Source organism: Saimiri boliviensis, chromosome 3 (assembly GCF_048565385.1).
Source record: "Saimiri boliviensis isolate mSaiBol1 chromosome 3, mSaiBol1.pri, whole genome shotgun sequence".
NCBI classification, from domain to species: domain Eukaryota; kingdom Metazoa; phylum Chordata; class Mammalia; order Primates; family Cebidae; genus Saimiri; species Saimiri boliviensis.
The window spans coordinates 180,718,727-180,733,417 of NC_133451.1; the positions used below are offsets into that span (position 1 = coordinate 180,718,727).

Genomic DNA, 14,691 nt, shown 5'->3' on the forward strand with positions numbered 1-14,691 from the left:
TGTGATGCTTCCGGCTTTGTTTTTGTTGTTGTTGTTGTTGTTGTTGTTTGTTTGTTTGTTTGTTTTGGCTTACAATTGTCTTGGCTATGCAGGGTCTTTTGCGATTCCACATGAAATTTAAAGTGGTTTTTTCCAGTTTTGTAAAGAAGGTCATTGGTATCTTGATGGGGATAGCATTGAATCTATAGATTACTTTGGACTGTATGGCCATTTTCACAACATTGATTCTTCTTAACCATCAGCATGGGATATTTCTCCGTCTGTTTGTGTCCTCTCTTATTTCCTTGAGCAGTGGTTTGTAGTTCTCCTTGAAGAGGTCCTTTATGTCCTTTGTTAGTTGTATTCCTAGGTATTTTATTCTCTTTATATCAATTGTGAATGGGAGTTCACTCTTGATTTGGCTTTCTGTTTGTCTGTTATTGGTATGTAGGAATGCTTGTGATTTCTGCACGTTGATTTTGTATCCTGAGACTTTGCTGAAGTTGCTTATCAGTTTGAGAAGATATTTGTCTGAAAATGTGGACGCTTCACGACTTTGCCTGTCATCCTTGTGCAGGGTCATGCTAATCTTCTCTGTATCATTGCAATTTAAGATGTGTTGGGGAAGTGAGCACTTCGTGCTCTATTTTTATTATTTCTTGATACTAGATTTGTATTTCATAACATGTTTTATTTCTTATCCTTTGCAATAGGCATGGGCAAATTGATTTTTTTTTTTTTTTTTTTTTTTTGCTGTTATCTTTTACCGTTTGCTGTTATCTGGAAAATGAGAGAATTAAAAAAAAAACAGCACCAAAAGGGAGATTAAGGTTAAAAAAACAAAATAATGAATCCCGCAATTCCCTGTGTCTTTCATTCTGCAGCCTTGTCTCTCCAGCTTCCAATAGTGTGCATGATCCTGAACTCTCACCAAAGTGGACTACAGTGCCCCAAAGTGGAGGAACGTGAAAGTGAGACAGGGTATTAGGACAGAAACAGCAGTACATTTTCATCCTATACATTCTGAGTTAATTTTATTTGAATTATTATGAGTCTACAGAAGAGTCCCAGAATTAATTTATAGGATGTAAATTCATACGTGAGAAGATACGTGGAGAAAATCTGAGAAATTGATAATTTACCATAGCAACTAATTAAAATAGTTTAATTTGGTTTTGGACTATATTTTTATGTTTATGCTTACACATATATGCTGATAATTTGTAAATTCACATTTTAAACAAAATGAAGTCCGTAACCTTCAAAGAACCAATGGAAGGAAGCATAAAGTACAGCTATCTTCTCTACCTCAAAACTTCTGGTCTACTGCAAACTCATTCTTTTCCCTCTGCCTGTTGAACAGGATGTCTCTTTCAAAAGAACAAGGTTGAAAAACTTTGGAAGCACAATTGGTATTTTCTGTTCCATCTCCTCCTGTCCTAAATCAGCCCGTTTTAAGCCAAAATCTCATATCACTGAAGAAAGTTAAGTGGAGACAAAAAATTAAGAGCTAGAAAAGGTCTCAGAGAATAGTTGAACCTGGATATTCCATTAAAAATGCCTACCATGGTCTGACAGGTAATATAAGTGGCTGACGCCATGGAACTGTAGAAGTAGAGATTGTACTCCTTCTGAAAGTCCACTCATACAACGCAGCTTACTGAATGCAAGTTCAATAGTGTTACATATTCAGATTTTAAAATTAAAACCATAAATCCACAATTGTATGAATTATTTCACTTTAAGTGTTTAAAAAAAATTCATCCCAACAACAGCAATGACAAAACCATTGTCTAAGGAAAGGCCTAGTGAAAACACACATGGGGAAATATCACTGTCCACAGGATTGCCAAGTTGTGAACTGTAGTCCACAACTTTACACTTACTTTATAGTTGAGAAAACTGACACCTGAAGAGGCAAAGAGATATTCTAAATCCAAATAGTGAGTTAGAGGGAGGCCTAAAATATGAAACTCAGTATTCCTCACCCTCTGTTTTAGTGTCTTGTTTTATATACCTTATGGTATCACCTCCTCTATGGTGCAGCGAAGCATACATATGACACATGCATTAAAAATTAGGAAAAAAGTTCATTCCTTAAACCACTTAGTAGTTGAGAGAACAGGCTCTAGAGCCAAAATGATTTAATATATATACCACTGACGCCAGCTTCTACTAGTTCCTGTGAATATAAATTACCCAGCTTTCTTCACTCCAGAGTAGGAAAAATATTGTCCCTGTCACTGAGTTGTTGTGAAAATTAAATGATTTAATATATGTAAAGTGCTTATAAAACCATGTGGCACATATTGAGTCTCAATAAATGTTAACTGTCACTATCACCGTCGTCATCATCATCATCATCATGAATTCCATGGCCTAAATCCTGCAATGTTCTCAAACGGATCTTTTGCAATCTCATTTTAGTTTATAACATCTATAGTATCAGGGCCTCCTCAAATACAGCAAAATTTACTTCAATGTTCTTCTACTTGCTGATCCCTGCCTTGTAATATGTGACTCACTGCCTCACTTCATGCAGGTCTAGGCTCAAATGGTGGCTCAGGACGAGCAAGGTGGATCACGCTCGTAATCCCAACACTTTGGGAGGCTGAGGTGGGTGGATCACTTGAGGCCAGAATTTTAACACCAGCCTGGCCAACATGGAGAAAACCTGTCTCTACTAAAAATACAAAAATTGGTGAAGCATGGTGGTGGGTGCCTATAATCCCAGTTACTCAGGAGGCTAAGGCAGGAGAATCGTTTGAACTCAGGAGGTGGAAATTGCAGTGAGTCAAGATCACGCCACTGCACTCCAACTTGGCAACAAGGGCAAAACTCTGTCTCAAAAAAATGAAATAAATGTCACTCTCACATGTATGTCTTCCAGGACTACTGTTGTGAAACTATACTATGCGATGTCCCGTAATTCTTCATTGTTTCTTTTAATAAAACTTAACATTTGTAAGATTATATAATGCACTTATTGTATCCTTTTTTGTCAGTCTCTGCCTCCTACCTTTGTAATTTCCATGATGATGATAATATAGTTTTTGTTCAGAAGCCCCAATGCCTAAAACACCATGTAACATAGAGCATAGAGTAGGTATTCAGTAACTATTTGTTGAATGAAATAAAGACTGAATCAATGAATACCTAATGAAATTTTCTGATACAAACAAGTGGCCAGTAAAAATCCTGGGTAACATGTAGCCCCTAAGAAAGGTTTTATATGCTAATCTAAAAATCTGGGTTTGCCAACTGACAGTGACTGTGTGGCTTTAGGTACAAAGATGTTGAAGAATTTTGTCTCAAGATATTCTGTTGTTGATTTTTTTTTCCTGGCAAAGACAAATGCTTAAATATTGCTTTCTGACTAACAAGCTTTTAAAGATGCATAATTCAAATGAGACAATGCAAACAAATTATATATAGTTTTGAAAATATTCGATAGTTTGCTTTCTTGAACTTTATTACTTGTATTGTATCTTCTGCTGTTCATCCACAAAGTTTTCAAAGACGTTTGCAGTTTAACTATATCTAAAAGTAATTAGTGGTAGCTGCATTTTATAAAACTATTATTATTTAAAAGGCCTTGACAAATACCATTTTTTTCTATTATTTTGATTCTACCTTTAAATTTTTCATGGAAATAGTGCTCTTTGCAGAAGAGAAATGATAATGTTTCCTTAAAACATGAGCTATATCATAAAGAGCCACAGAGTATATGGGAGGCACTATCAGTAAAATATTTTGAGCTGAAAATTTTTCTGTCTGAACAATGTTTTGTCTGAAAGACGGAGTACGCAATGACATCATTCACCACGGCATTTGTTCGGAAAAAAAGAGCAATACTGCCATCTAGTGTTCATGAGTGATAAGACAGGTACGATGTTTTCCTTTAAAAGCATGCATTCTAATGAAGCGCATGCACCATATTGAGGGTATAGGCAGAGACCCCTGAAGTGTAGGCAATTAAAACAATCAGCGTCAATTCATGACGCAACCTCTGAATAATCTAAAAAGTGTTTACATTCATGAAAATCAAGTTTGAAACAACTGTTTACTGCTGACAAAAAAAACTAGATGTCCAAAATCAGTTTATGTGGGCTCAGACATTGGCACCCACCAAGTGAAGACAGCTTGTACTGCAAAAAAGAAAGAGAAGCTAAGGACATAGTACAGGTTGTGGCATAAGCATTCATGCATTCATTTAAAATCTCTGTAGTGGTAGGCATCCCTAAGATGCCAAGTGTTGTAGCTACTAAAGTTAAAATAGTACAACATGTGTTCTCATTATTCAATTCCCACTTATGAGTGAGAATATGCAGTGTTTGTTTTTCTGTTGCTGTGTTAGCTTGCTGACAATGATAGCTTCCAGATTCATCTGTGTCCCTGCAAAGGACATGAACTTAGTCTTTTTTATGGCTTCATAGTATTCCATGGTGTATATGTGCCACATTTTCTTCATCCAGTCTATCATGGATGGGCATGCGGGTTGGTTCCATGTCTTTGCTATTGTAAATAGTGCTGCAATAAACATAAAACACATAGATGCAGATAAAGGAACATCACACACCAGAGCCTGTCTGGGGTGGGGGACAAGTGGAGGGAGAGCATTGGGACAAACACTTAATGCACACAGGGCTTAAAATTTAAATGACAAATTGATAGGTGCAGCAGACCACCATGTCACATGTATACCTATGTAACAAGCATATTCTGCACGTGTAATCCAGAATGTAAAACTCTTTTTGTAGAATCTACTAAGAGATATTTTGGAACTCATTAAAACACATAGTGAAAAACCAAATGTCCAGGAATGACTAGAAAAAAAGCTATGTGTGAAAATGCTTTGCAATGTGTGAATTTATCTCAAAGAGTTAAACCTTTGTTTTGATTCAGCATGTTAGAAACACTGTTTTTGTAGAATCTGCAAAGGGACATTTCTGAGCCCACTGAGACCAATAGTAAAAATCCGAATATTCTGTGATTAAAAACTAGAAACATGCTATCTGTGAAAATACTTTGCAGTGTGTGGATTCATCTCACAAAGTTAAACCTTTGTTTTGATTCAACAGGTTAGAAACACTCTGTGTAGAATGTATGAAGGGATGTTTCTGAGCCCATTGAGGCTGGTAGTGAAAAACTGAATATCCTACACTAAAAACTAGAAACAAGCTATCTGGAAAATGGCTTGCTATGTGTGGATTAACCTCGAAAATTAAACCTTTGTTTTGATTCAACATATTAGAAACATTCTTTATGTAGAATCTACAGAGGGACATTCTGAGCCCATGGAAACCTGCAGTGAAAACCCAAATATCCTGCAATAAAAACTAGAAACAAGCTATCTGTGAAAATGCTTTGTAATGTGTGGGTTTATCTCACAGAATTAAACCTTTGTTTTGATTCAGCAAATTGAAAAGACTCTTTTTGTAGAATCTATAAAGAAACACTTTGGAACCCATTGAAACATATAGTGAAAAAATGAATATCCCGTGATAAAAACTAGAAACAAGCTATCTGTAAAAATGCTTTGTGAAGAGTGAATTCATCTCAAAGAGTTAAACCTCTGTTTTGATTCAGCAGGTTGGAAACATTCTTTTTGTAGAATCCACAAAGGGACATTCTGAGCCCATGGACACCTATAGTGAAAACCCAAATATCCCATGATAAAAATAAGAAACAAGCTCTCTGCAAAAATGCTTTGCTATGTGTATATTCATCTCACAGAGTTAAACCTTTGTTTTGATTCAGAAGGTTGAGAAGACTCTTTTTACTGAATCTACGAAGGGACATTTCCAAGCCAGTTGAAATACAAAGTGAAAAACTGAATATCCCATGATAAAAACTAGAAACAAGCTATGTGTAAAAATGCTTTGAAATGTGTGGATTCATCTCAAATAACTAAATTTTTGTTTTGATTTAGCAGGTTGGAAAGACTCTTTCTTTGAATCTACAAAGGGACATTTTTTAGCACATTGAGGCCTATAGTGAAAAACTATCCCATGATAAAATCTAAAAACAAGCTAGATGTAAAAATGCTTTACCATGTGAATTCATCTCACAGAGTTAAGCATTTGTTTTGATTCACCAGGTTGGAAACACTCTTTTTGTAGACTACAGGAAGGGACATTTCTTATCTTATTGAAACCTATAGTGAAAAACCAAATAACCCGCGATAAAATCTAGAAACAAGCTATCTGTTCAAATGCTTTGCCATGTGTAGTCATCTGACAAAGTTAAATCTTTGCTTTGATTCAGAAGGATCGAAATACTCTTTTTGGAGAATCTACAAAAAACATTTCTGAGTCCATCTAGGCCTATAATGAAAAACAAGGAATGCTGGGAAGATGGCCACCTAAGAACAGCTCAGGACTTCAGCTCCCAGTGAAAGTGCAGAGGGTGAGTGGACGCTGCATTTCCAGATGAATTTTTATTGCCCACAGACCAGGAGATACCCAGGCAGAGGGGTCGCCAGCGCCGCAGTCCGGGCCTGTGCGGCTGTTTTGGCCCCCGAGGGGCTGATTCCGCCCGCGCAGCTGCTGTGACCACGCCCTGTTGCTGCGGTTCTCCGAACAAAAGCCACTGGTCTGGGAGCCCTCTTAGCTGGCGATCGGATCCCTGAGATGGCAGAGTTGCCCATTGATCTGAAATAGCGAGTCAGGCCAGGAGATTCCTAGGCAAAAAATCCACTAGGAGCCGGCTCCGCTGTTTGAGCCGACTCAGTGAGTCGCAGCATGGGAGATCCCGGCGCCTTTTCAACAAGCGACTGGAATGCGGGGTCGTTCAACTTAAAAGAAAAGACTCTGAGTCAGGGAGCCAAGTGATCAGGCTCGGTTGGTCCCACCCCTCCACCCCCAACAACAATGAAAACAAAAACAGTAATTGGAAATCCTCTGGGTTGAGCCCTTCAAACCAAGCACAGCTGAACCCCGGACGGTCGGGGCTCAGTGGGGGAGGGGCTTCCGTCATTACTGAGACTCTCCACCGCTATGGAGGCAGGCTGCCGTTGCCGAGGCAACCTGCCACAACAGAGAGAGTCCGCCATAACAGAGGCAGGGCCACCCGTTGCCGAGACAGTTCTAACTATGCCCATATAAACAGGACTGCAGGGAAGAGCTCAGGGCAGCTGGGCGGAGCCCACAGCAGCTCAGCAAAGCCCCTGCGGGCAGGCAGTGGCTAGGTGGGCTGCTAGCTGGGCGGGTCAGACCTGAAAGAAAAATCAAAAAAGACAGTAGTGCAACAGAAACTCATAGAGCTACAATTCACTGGGACAGAGCACCTGGGAACAAAAAGTGCTTTATGAGTTCAGCTGCAGCAGACATAAACGTATCTGCCCAGCAGCTCTGAACAAACAACGGAGCTCACAACTCAGGACTTAAGCCCCAACAAAAGATAGACTGTCTCCTCAAGTAGCTCCCTGACCCCCATAGATCCAAAGACGCACCTCAAAAAGCAGAGAACAGACTGACAGTAGGCGAGCATCCTTCTGGGACAAAGATAGCAGAAGAGGAAACTGGTAGCAGCCCTTACTGATCTGCAGCTGCTGCAGGTGATCCCCAGGCAAGCAGGGCCCGGAGAGGACCTCAGCAGTCCTACAGCAGAGGGGCCAGACTGTTAGAAGGAAAGCTTAATAAAAAGAAGAAGGAGGAGAAGAAGAAGAAGAAGTAACTTCAGCATCCATGAACTAGAAGCTCACTCAGAGACCCAATCTGAAAGACAGTAATAACAAAGACAACAGGTGGATAAACCCACAAAAATGGGAAGAAACCAGTGCAGAAAGGATGAAAACTCCTGAAACCAGAACACCTCTCCTCCTAAAAGGGATCACAACTCCTCACCAGCAAGGGAACCAGACCGGATGGAGAAGGAGGGTGATGAAATGACAGAATCAGACTTCAGAAGGTGGGTAGTAAGAAACTACAGTGAGCTAAAAGAACATGTTCTAACCCAACGCAAAGAAACTAGGAACCTTGAAAAAAGATTGGACGAAATGTTAATGAGAATGGACAGCATAGAGAGGAATATAAGTGAATTGATGGAGCTGAAAAACACAACACAAGAAGTTCGTGAAGCATGCACAAGCTTCAACAGCCGAATTGACCAAGCAGAAGAAAGAATATCAGAGGTCAAAGATCAACTCAATGAAATAAAAAGAGAAGGCAAGAACAGAGAAAAAAGGGCCTAAAGGAATGAACAAAATCTTCAAGAAATGTGGGACTATGTGAAAAGACCTAATCTACGTCTGATATGTGTACCTGAATGTGATGAAGAGAATGAATCCAAGCTTGAAAATACTCTTCAGGATATTATCCAGGAAAACTTCCCCAACCTAGCAAGGCAGACCAATAATCAAATACAGGAAATACAGAGAACACCACAAAGATATTCCTCAAGAAGAGCAACCCCAAGGCACATAATCGTCAGATTCACCAGGGTTGAAATGAAAGAGAAAATGCTAAGGGCAGCCAGAAAGAAAGGTCGGGTTACCCGCAAAGCAAAGCCCATTAGACTCACAGCAGATCTCTCAGCAGAAACCCTACAAGCCAGAAGAGATTGGGGGCCAATATTCAACATCCTTAAAGAAAAGAACTTTCAACTCAGAATCTCCTATCCAGCCAAACTAAGCTTCATAAGTGAAGGAAAAATAAAATCCTTTGTGAACAAGCAAGCACTCAGAGATTTCATCACCACCATACCTGCTCTACAAGAACTCCTGAAAGAGGCTCTACACATATGAAGGAACAACCAGTACCAGCCACTCCAAAAACACCAAATGGTAAAAGAGATCAACACAATCAAGAATCTGCATCAACTAACCAACAAAACAGCCAGGTAGCATCAAAATGACAGTATCAAATTCACAAATAACAATACTATCCCTAAATGTCAATGGACTAAATGCCCCAATCAAAAGACACAGACTGGCAAATTGGATAAAAAACCAAAACCCATCAGTGTGCTGTATCCAGGAAATCCATCTTACATGCAAGGATACACAAAGAATCAAAAGAAAGGGATGGAGGAAGATCTACCAAGCAAATGGAGAGCAAAAAAAAGCAGGAGTTGCAATTCTCATCTCTGAGAAAATACACTCTAAAGCAACAAAGATCAAAAGAGACAAAGAAGGACATTACATAATGGTAAAAGGATCACTGCAACAAGAAGAGTTAACGATCCTAAATATATATGCACCCAATACAGGAGCATCCAGATACATAAGGCAAGTTCTTAATGACTTACAAAGAGACTTAGTCTCCCAGACAATAATAGTGGGAGACTTTAACACCCCATTGCCAATATTAGACAGATCAACCAGACAGAAAATCAACAAGGATATCCAGGACCTCAACTCAGACCTGGAACAAGCAAACCTAATAGACATTTACAGAACTCTCCACCCAAAATCCACAGAATATACATTCTTCTCAGCACCACATCACACCTACTCTAAAATTGACCACATAATTAGAAATAAATCACTCCTCAGCAAATGCAAAAGATGGAAATCATAACAAACAGTCTCTCAGACTACAGTGCATTCGAGTTAGAACTCAGAATGCAGAAACTAACTCAGAACCGCACAGCTTCATGGAAACTGAACAACTTGCTCTTGAATGTTGACTGGATAAACAATGAAATGAAGGCAGAAATAAAGATATTCTTCGAAACCAATGAGAACGAAGACACAACATACCAGAATCTCTGGGACACATTTAAAGCAGTCTCTAGAGGAAAATATATAGCAATGAGTGCCCACATGAGAAGAAAGGAGAGATCTAAAATTGACACCCTATCATCAAAATTGAAAGAGCTAGAGGAGCAAGATCAGAAAAACTCAAAACCTAGCAGAAGACAGGAAATAACTAAGATCAGAGCAGAACTGAAGGAAATAGAGACACAAAAAACTCTTCAAAAAATCAATAAATCCAGGAGCTGATTTTTCGAAAAGATCAACAAAATAGACCACTAGCCAGATTAATAAAAAAGAAAAGAGAGAATAACCAAATTGATGCAATATAAAACGATAAAGGGGATATCACCACAGATTCCACAGAAATCCAAACCATCATCAGAGATTATTACAAACAACTCTATGCACATAAACTAGTAAACCTGGAAGAAATGGATAAATTCTTGGACACCTGCATCCTCCCAAGCCTAAACCCAGAAGAAGCCGAAACCCTGAGTAGACCAATAACAAGGTCTGAAGTCGAGGCAGCAATTAAGAGCCTACCACCCAAAAAAAGCCCAGGTCCAGATGGGTTCACAGCCGAATTCTACCAGAAATACAAAGAGGAACTGATACCATTCCTTCTGAAACTATTCCAGACAATCCAAAATGAGGGAATCCTTTCCAAATCATTTTATGAGACAAACATCATCCTGACACCAAAACCCGGCAGAGACTAAACAAGAAAAGAAAATTTCAGACCAATATCCATGATAAATATAGATGCAAAAATCTTCAATAAAATACTGGCAAACCGATTGCAACAGCATATCAAAAAGCTCTTCCACCATGATCAAGTAGGATTCATCCCGGGGATGCAAGGCTGGTTCAACATATGCAAGTCCATAAACGTAATTCACCACATAAACAGAACCAAAGACAAAAACCACATGATTATCTCAATTGATGCAGAGAAGGCTTTTGACAAAATTCAACAGCCCTTTATGCTAAAAACCCTCAATAAACTAGGTATTGACGGAACGTATCTCAAAACAATAAAAGCTATTTACGACAAACCAACAGCCAATATCATACTGAATGGGCAAAAACTGGAAGCATTCCCTTTGAAATCTGGCACTAGACAAGGATGCCCTCTCTCACCACTCCTATTCAATATAGTATTGGAAGTTCTAGCCAGAGCAATCAGGCAAGAAAAAGAAATAAAGGGTATCCAAATTGGAATGGAGGAAATCAAATTGTCTCTATTTGCAGATTACATGATTGTATATCTAGAAGACCCCATCATCTCAGCCCAAAATCTCCTGAAACTGATAAACAACTTCAGCAAAGTCTCAGGATACAAAATCAATGTGCAAAAATCACAAGCATTCCTATACACCAGTAACAGACTTAAAGAGAGCCAAATCAAGAATGAACTGCCATTCACAATTGCTACAAAGAGAATAAAATACCTAGGAATACAACTAACAAGGAACGTAAAGAACCTCTTCAAGGAGAACTACAAGCCACTGCTCAATGATATAAGAGAGGACACAAACAGATGGAGAAACATTCCATGTTCATGGTTAAGAAGAATCAACATCGTGAAAATGGCCATACTGCCCAAAGTAATTTACAGATTCAACGCTATTCCCATCAAGCTACCAATGACCTTCTTCACAGAACTGGAAAAAAACACCTTAAACTTCATATGGAACCAAAAGAGAGCCCGCATAGCCAAGTCAGTTCTAAGCAAAAAGAACAAAGCAGGAGGCATCACACTACCGAACTTCAAACTATACTACAAGGCTACAGTAATCAAAACAGCATGGTACTGGTACCAAAACAGGGATATAGACCAATGGAACAGAACAGAGGCCTCAGAGGAAATACAACATACGCACAACCTTCTGATCTTCGACAAACCTGACAAACACAAGCAATGGGGAAAGGATTCCCTGTTTAATAAATGGTGTTGGGAAAACTGGCTAGCCATGGGCAGAAAGCAGAAACAAGACCCCTTCCTGACACCTTACACCAAAATTAACTACAGATGGATTAAAGACTTAAACATCAGACCTAACACCATAAAAACCCTAGAAGAAAATGTGGGCAAAACCATTCAGGACATAGGCGTAGGCAAGGACTTCATGACCAAAATGCCAAAAGCAATGGCAACAAAAGCCAAAATAGACAAATGGGACCTAATCAAACTCCACAGCTTCTGCACAGCAAATGAAACAGTCAGTAGAGTGAATCGGCAACCAACAGAATGGGAGGAAATTTTTGCAGTCTACCCATCTGACAAGGGGCTGATATCCAGAATTTACAAAGAACTAAAACAGATCTACAAGAAAAAAACAATCAAGCCCTTTCAAAAATGGGCAAACGATATGAACAGATACTTTACAAAAGAAGACATACAGGAGGCCAACAAACATATGAAAAAATACTCATCATCACTGGTCATTAGAGAAATGCAAATCAAAACCACATTGAGATAGCATCTCACACCAGTTAGAATGGCGATCATTAAAAAATCTGGAAACAACAGATGCTGGAGAGGATGTGGAGAAATAGGAACACTTTTACACTGTTGGTGGGAATGTAAATTAATCCAACCATTGTGGAAGACAGTATGGCGATTCCTCAAGGACCTAGAAATAGAAATCCCATTTGACCCAGCAATCCCATTACTGGGTATATATCCAAAGGATTATAAATCATTCTACTATAAGGACACGTGCACACGAATGTTCATTGCAACACTGTTTACAATAGCAAAGACCTGGAACCAACCCAAATGCCCAACGATGATAGACTGGATAGGGAAAATGTGGTACATATACACCATGGAATATGACGCAGCCATCAAAAACGATGAGTTCACGTCCTTTGCAGGGACATGGATGAACCTGGAAAACATCATTCTTAGCAAACTGACACAAGAGCAGAAAATCAAACACCGCATATTCTCACTCATAGGCGGGTGTTGAGCAATGAGAACACATGGGCACAGGAAGGGGAGCACTACACACTGGGGTCCGTTGCGGGGAAATGGGGGAGGGACGGGGGCGTGGGGAGGTGGGAAGAGATAGCATGGGAAGAAAGGACAGATATAGGTGAGGGGACGGAAGGCAGCAAACCACGCTGCCATGTGTGTACCTATGCAACAATCTTGCATGTTCTTCACATGTACCCCAAAACCTAAAATGCAATAAAAAAAAAAAAAGAAAAACCAAATATCCCACAATAAAAACTAGAAACAAACTTTCTGGGAAAATGCTTTGTGATGTGTAGATTTATCTCACAGAGTTAAACCTTTATTTTAATTCAGGAAATTGAAAACACTTTTTTTTTTTCTAGAATCCAAGATATCTCAGAGCCCATTGAAACTTATACTGAAATACTGAATATCCTGTGGTAAAAACTACAAACAAGCTATCTGTAAAATGTTTTGTGATGTGTGTATTCACCTGAAAAAGTTAAAATTTGTTTTGATTCAGTAGATTTGAAACACTCTTTTTTTTATTGCATTTCAAGTTTGGGGGTACATGTGAGGGACATGCAAGATTATTGCATGGTACACACATGGCAGTGTGATTTTCTGTCTTCCTCCCCATCACTTATATCTAGCATTTTGCTGCATGCTATCTCTCCCCACCTCCCTACCACCTGCCATCCTTCCCCTATTTCCCCGACAGACCCCAGTGTGTGATGCTCACCTACCTGTGTCCATGTGTTCTCATTGTTCAACACTCAACTATGAGTGAGAACATGTGGTGTTTGATTTTCTGTTCTTGTGTCAGTTGGCTGAGAATGATGGTTTCCAGGTTCATCCATGTCCCTACAAAGGACATGAACTCATTGTTTTTGATTGCTGCATAGCATTCCATGGTGTATCTGTGCCACATTTTCCCTATACAGTCTATCATCAATGGGCATTTGGGTTGGTTCCAGGTCTTTGCTATTGTAAAAAGTGCTGCAATGAACATTCTTGTGCATGTGTCCTTATAGTAAAATGATTAATAATCCTTTGGATATATACCCAGTAATGGGATTGCTGGGTCAAATGGAATTTCTATTTCTAGGTCCTTGAGAAATCGCCACACTGTCTTCCACAGTGGTTGAACTAATTTACACTTCCACCAATAGTGTAAAAGTGATCCTATTTCCCCACATCCTCTCCAGCATCTGTTGTCTCCAGATTTTTTAGAATGGCGATCATTAGAAAACCTGGAGACAACAGATGGTATCTCAATGTAGTTTTGGTTTGCATTTCTCTAATGACCAGCGATGACAAGCATTTTTTCATATGTTTGTTGGCTTCATGTATGTCTTCTTTTGTAAAGTGTCTGTTCATATCCTTCTCCCACTGTTCAATGGGCTTGTTTGTTTTTTTCTTGTAAATCTGTTTTAGTTCTTTGTAAATTCTGGATATCAGACCTTTGTCAGATGGGTAGACTGCAAAAAATTTTTTCCCATTCTGTTGGTTGCTGATTCACTCTAATGACTGTTTCTTTTGCCATACAGAAGCTGTGGAGTTTGATTAGGTCCCATTTGTCTATTTTGGCTTTTGTTGCCAATGCTTTTGGCATTTTGATCACGAAGTCCTTGCCTACGCCTATGTCCTGAATGGTTTTGCCTAGACTTTCTTCTAGGTTTTTTATGGTGTTAGGTCTTATGTTTAAGTCTTTAATCCATCTGGAGTTAATTTAGTGCAAGGTGTCAGGAAGGGGTTCAGTTTCCGCTTTCTGCATATGGCTAGCCAGTTTTCCCAACACCATTTATTAAACAGGAAATCCTTTCCCCATTGCTTGTTTTTGTCAGGTTTGTCAAAAAAGAGATGGTTGTATATGTATGGGCTTGCCTCCAGGGCCTCTGTTCTGTTCGATTGGTCTATATCTCTGTTTTGGTACCAGCACCACATTGTTTTGATTACTGTAGCCTTGTAGTGTAGTTTGTAATCAGGTAGCACAATGCCTCCGGCTTTGTTCTTTCTGCTTAGGATTGTGTTGGTTATGCAGGCTCTC

General features: G+C 39.3%; 1 non-coding gene across 1 annotated transcript; it reads right to left on the reverse strand.

Annotated features, from left to right (window-relative positions):
- Nucleotides 1–511: 511 nt before the first annotated feature.
- LOC120367849 (U6 spliceosomal RNA) lies at nt 512–614 on the reverse strand. Its single transcript, XR_012517065.1, has one exon. It is a non-coding gene; the product is annotated as a U6 spliceosomal RNA (small nuclear RNA).
- Between the last annotated feature and the right edge of the window lie 14,077 nt (nt 615–14,691).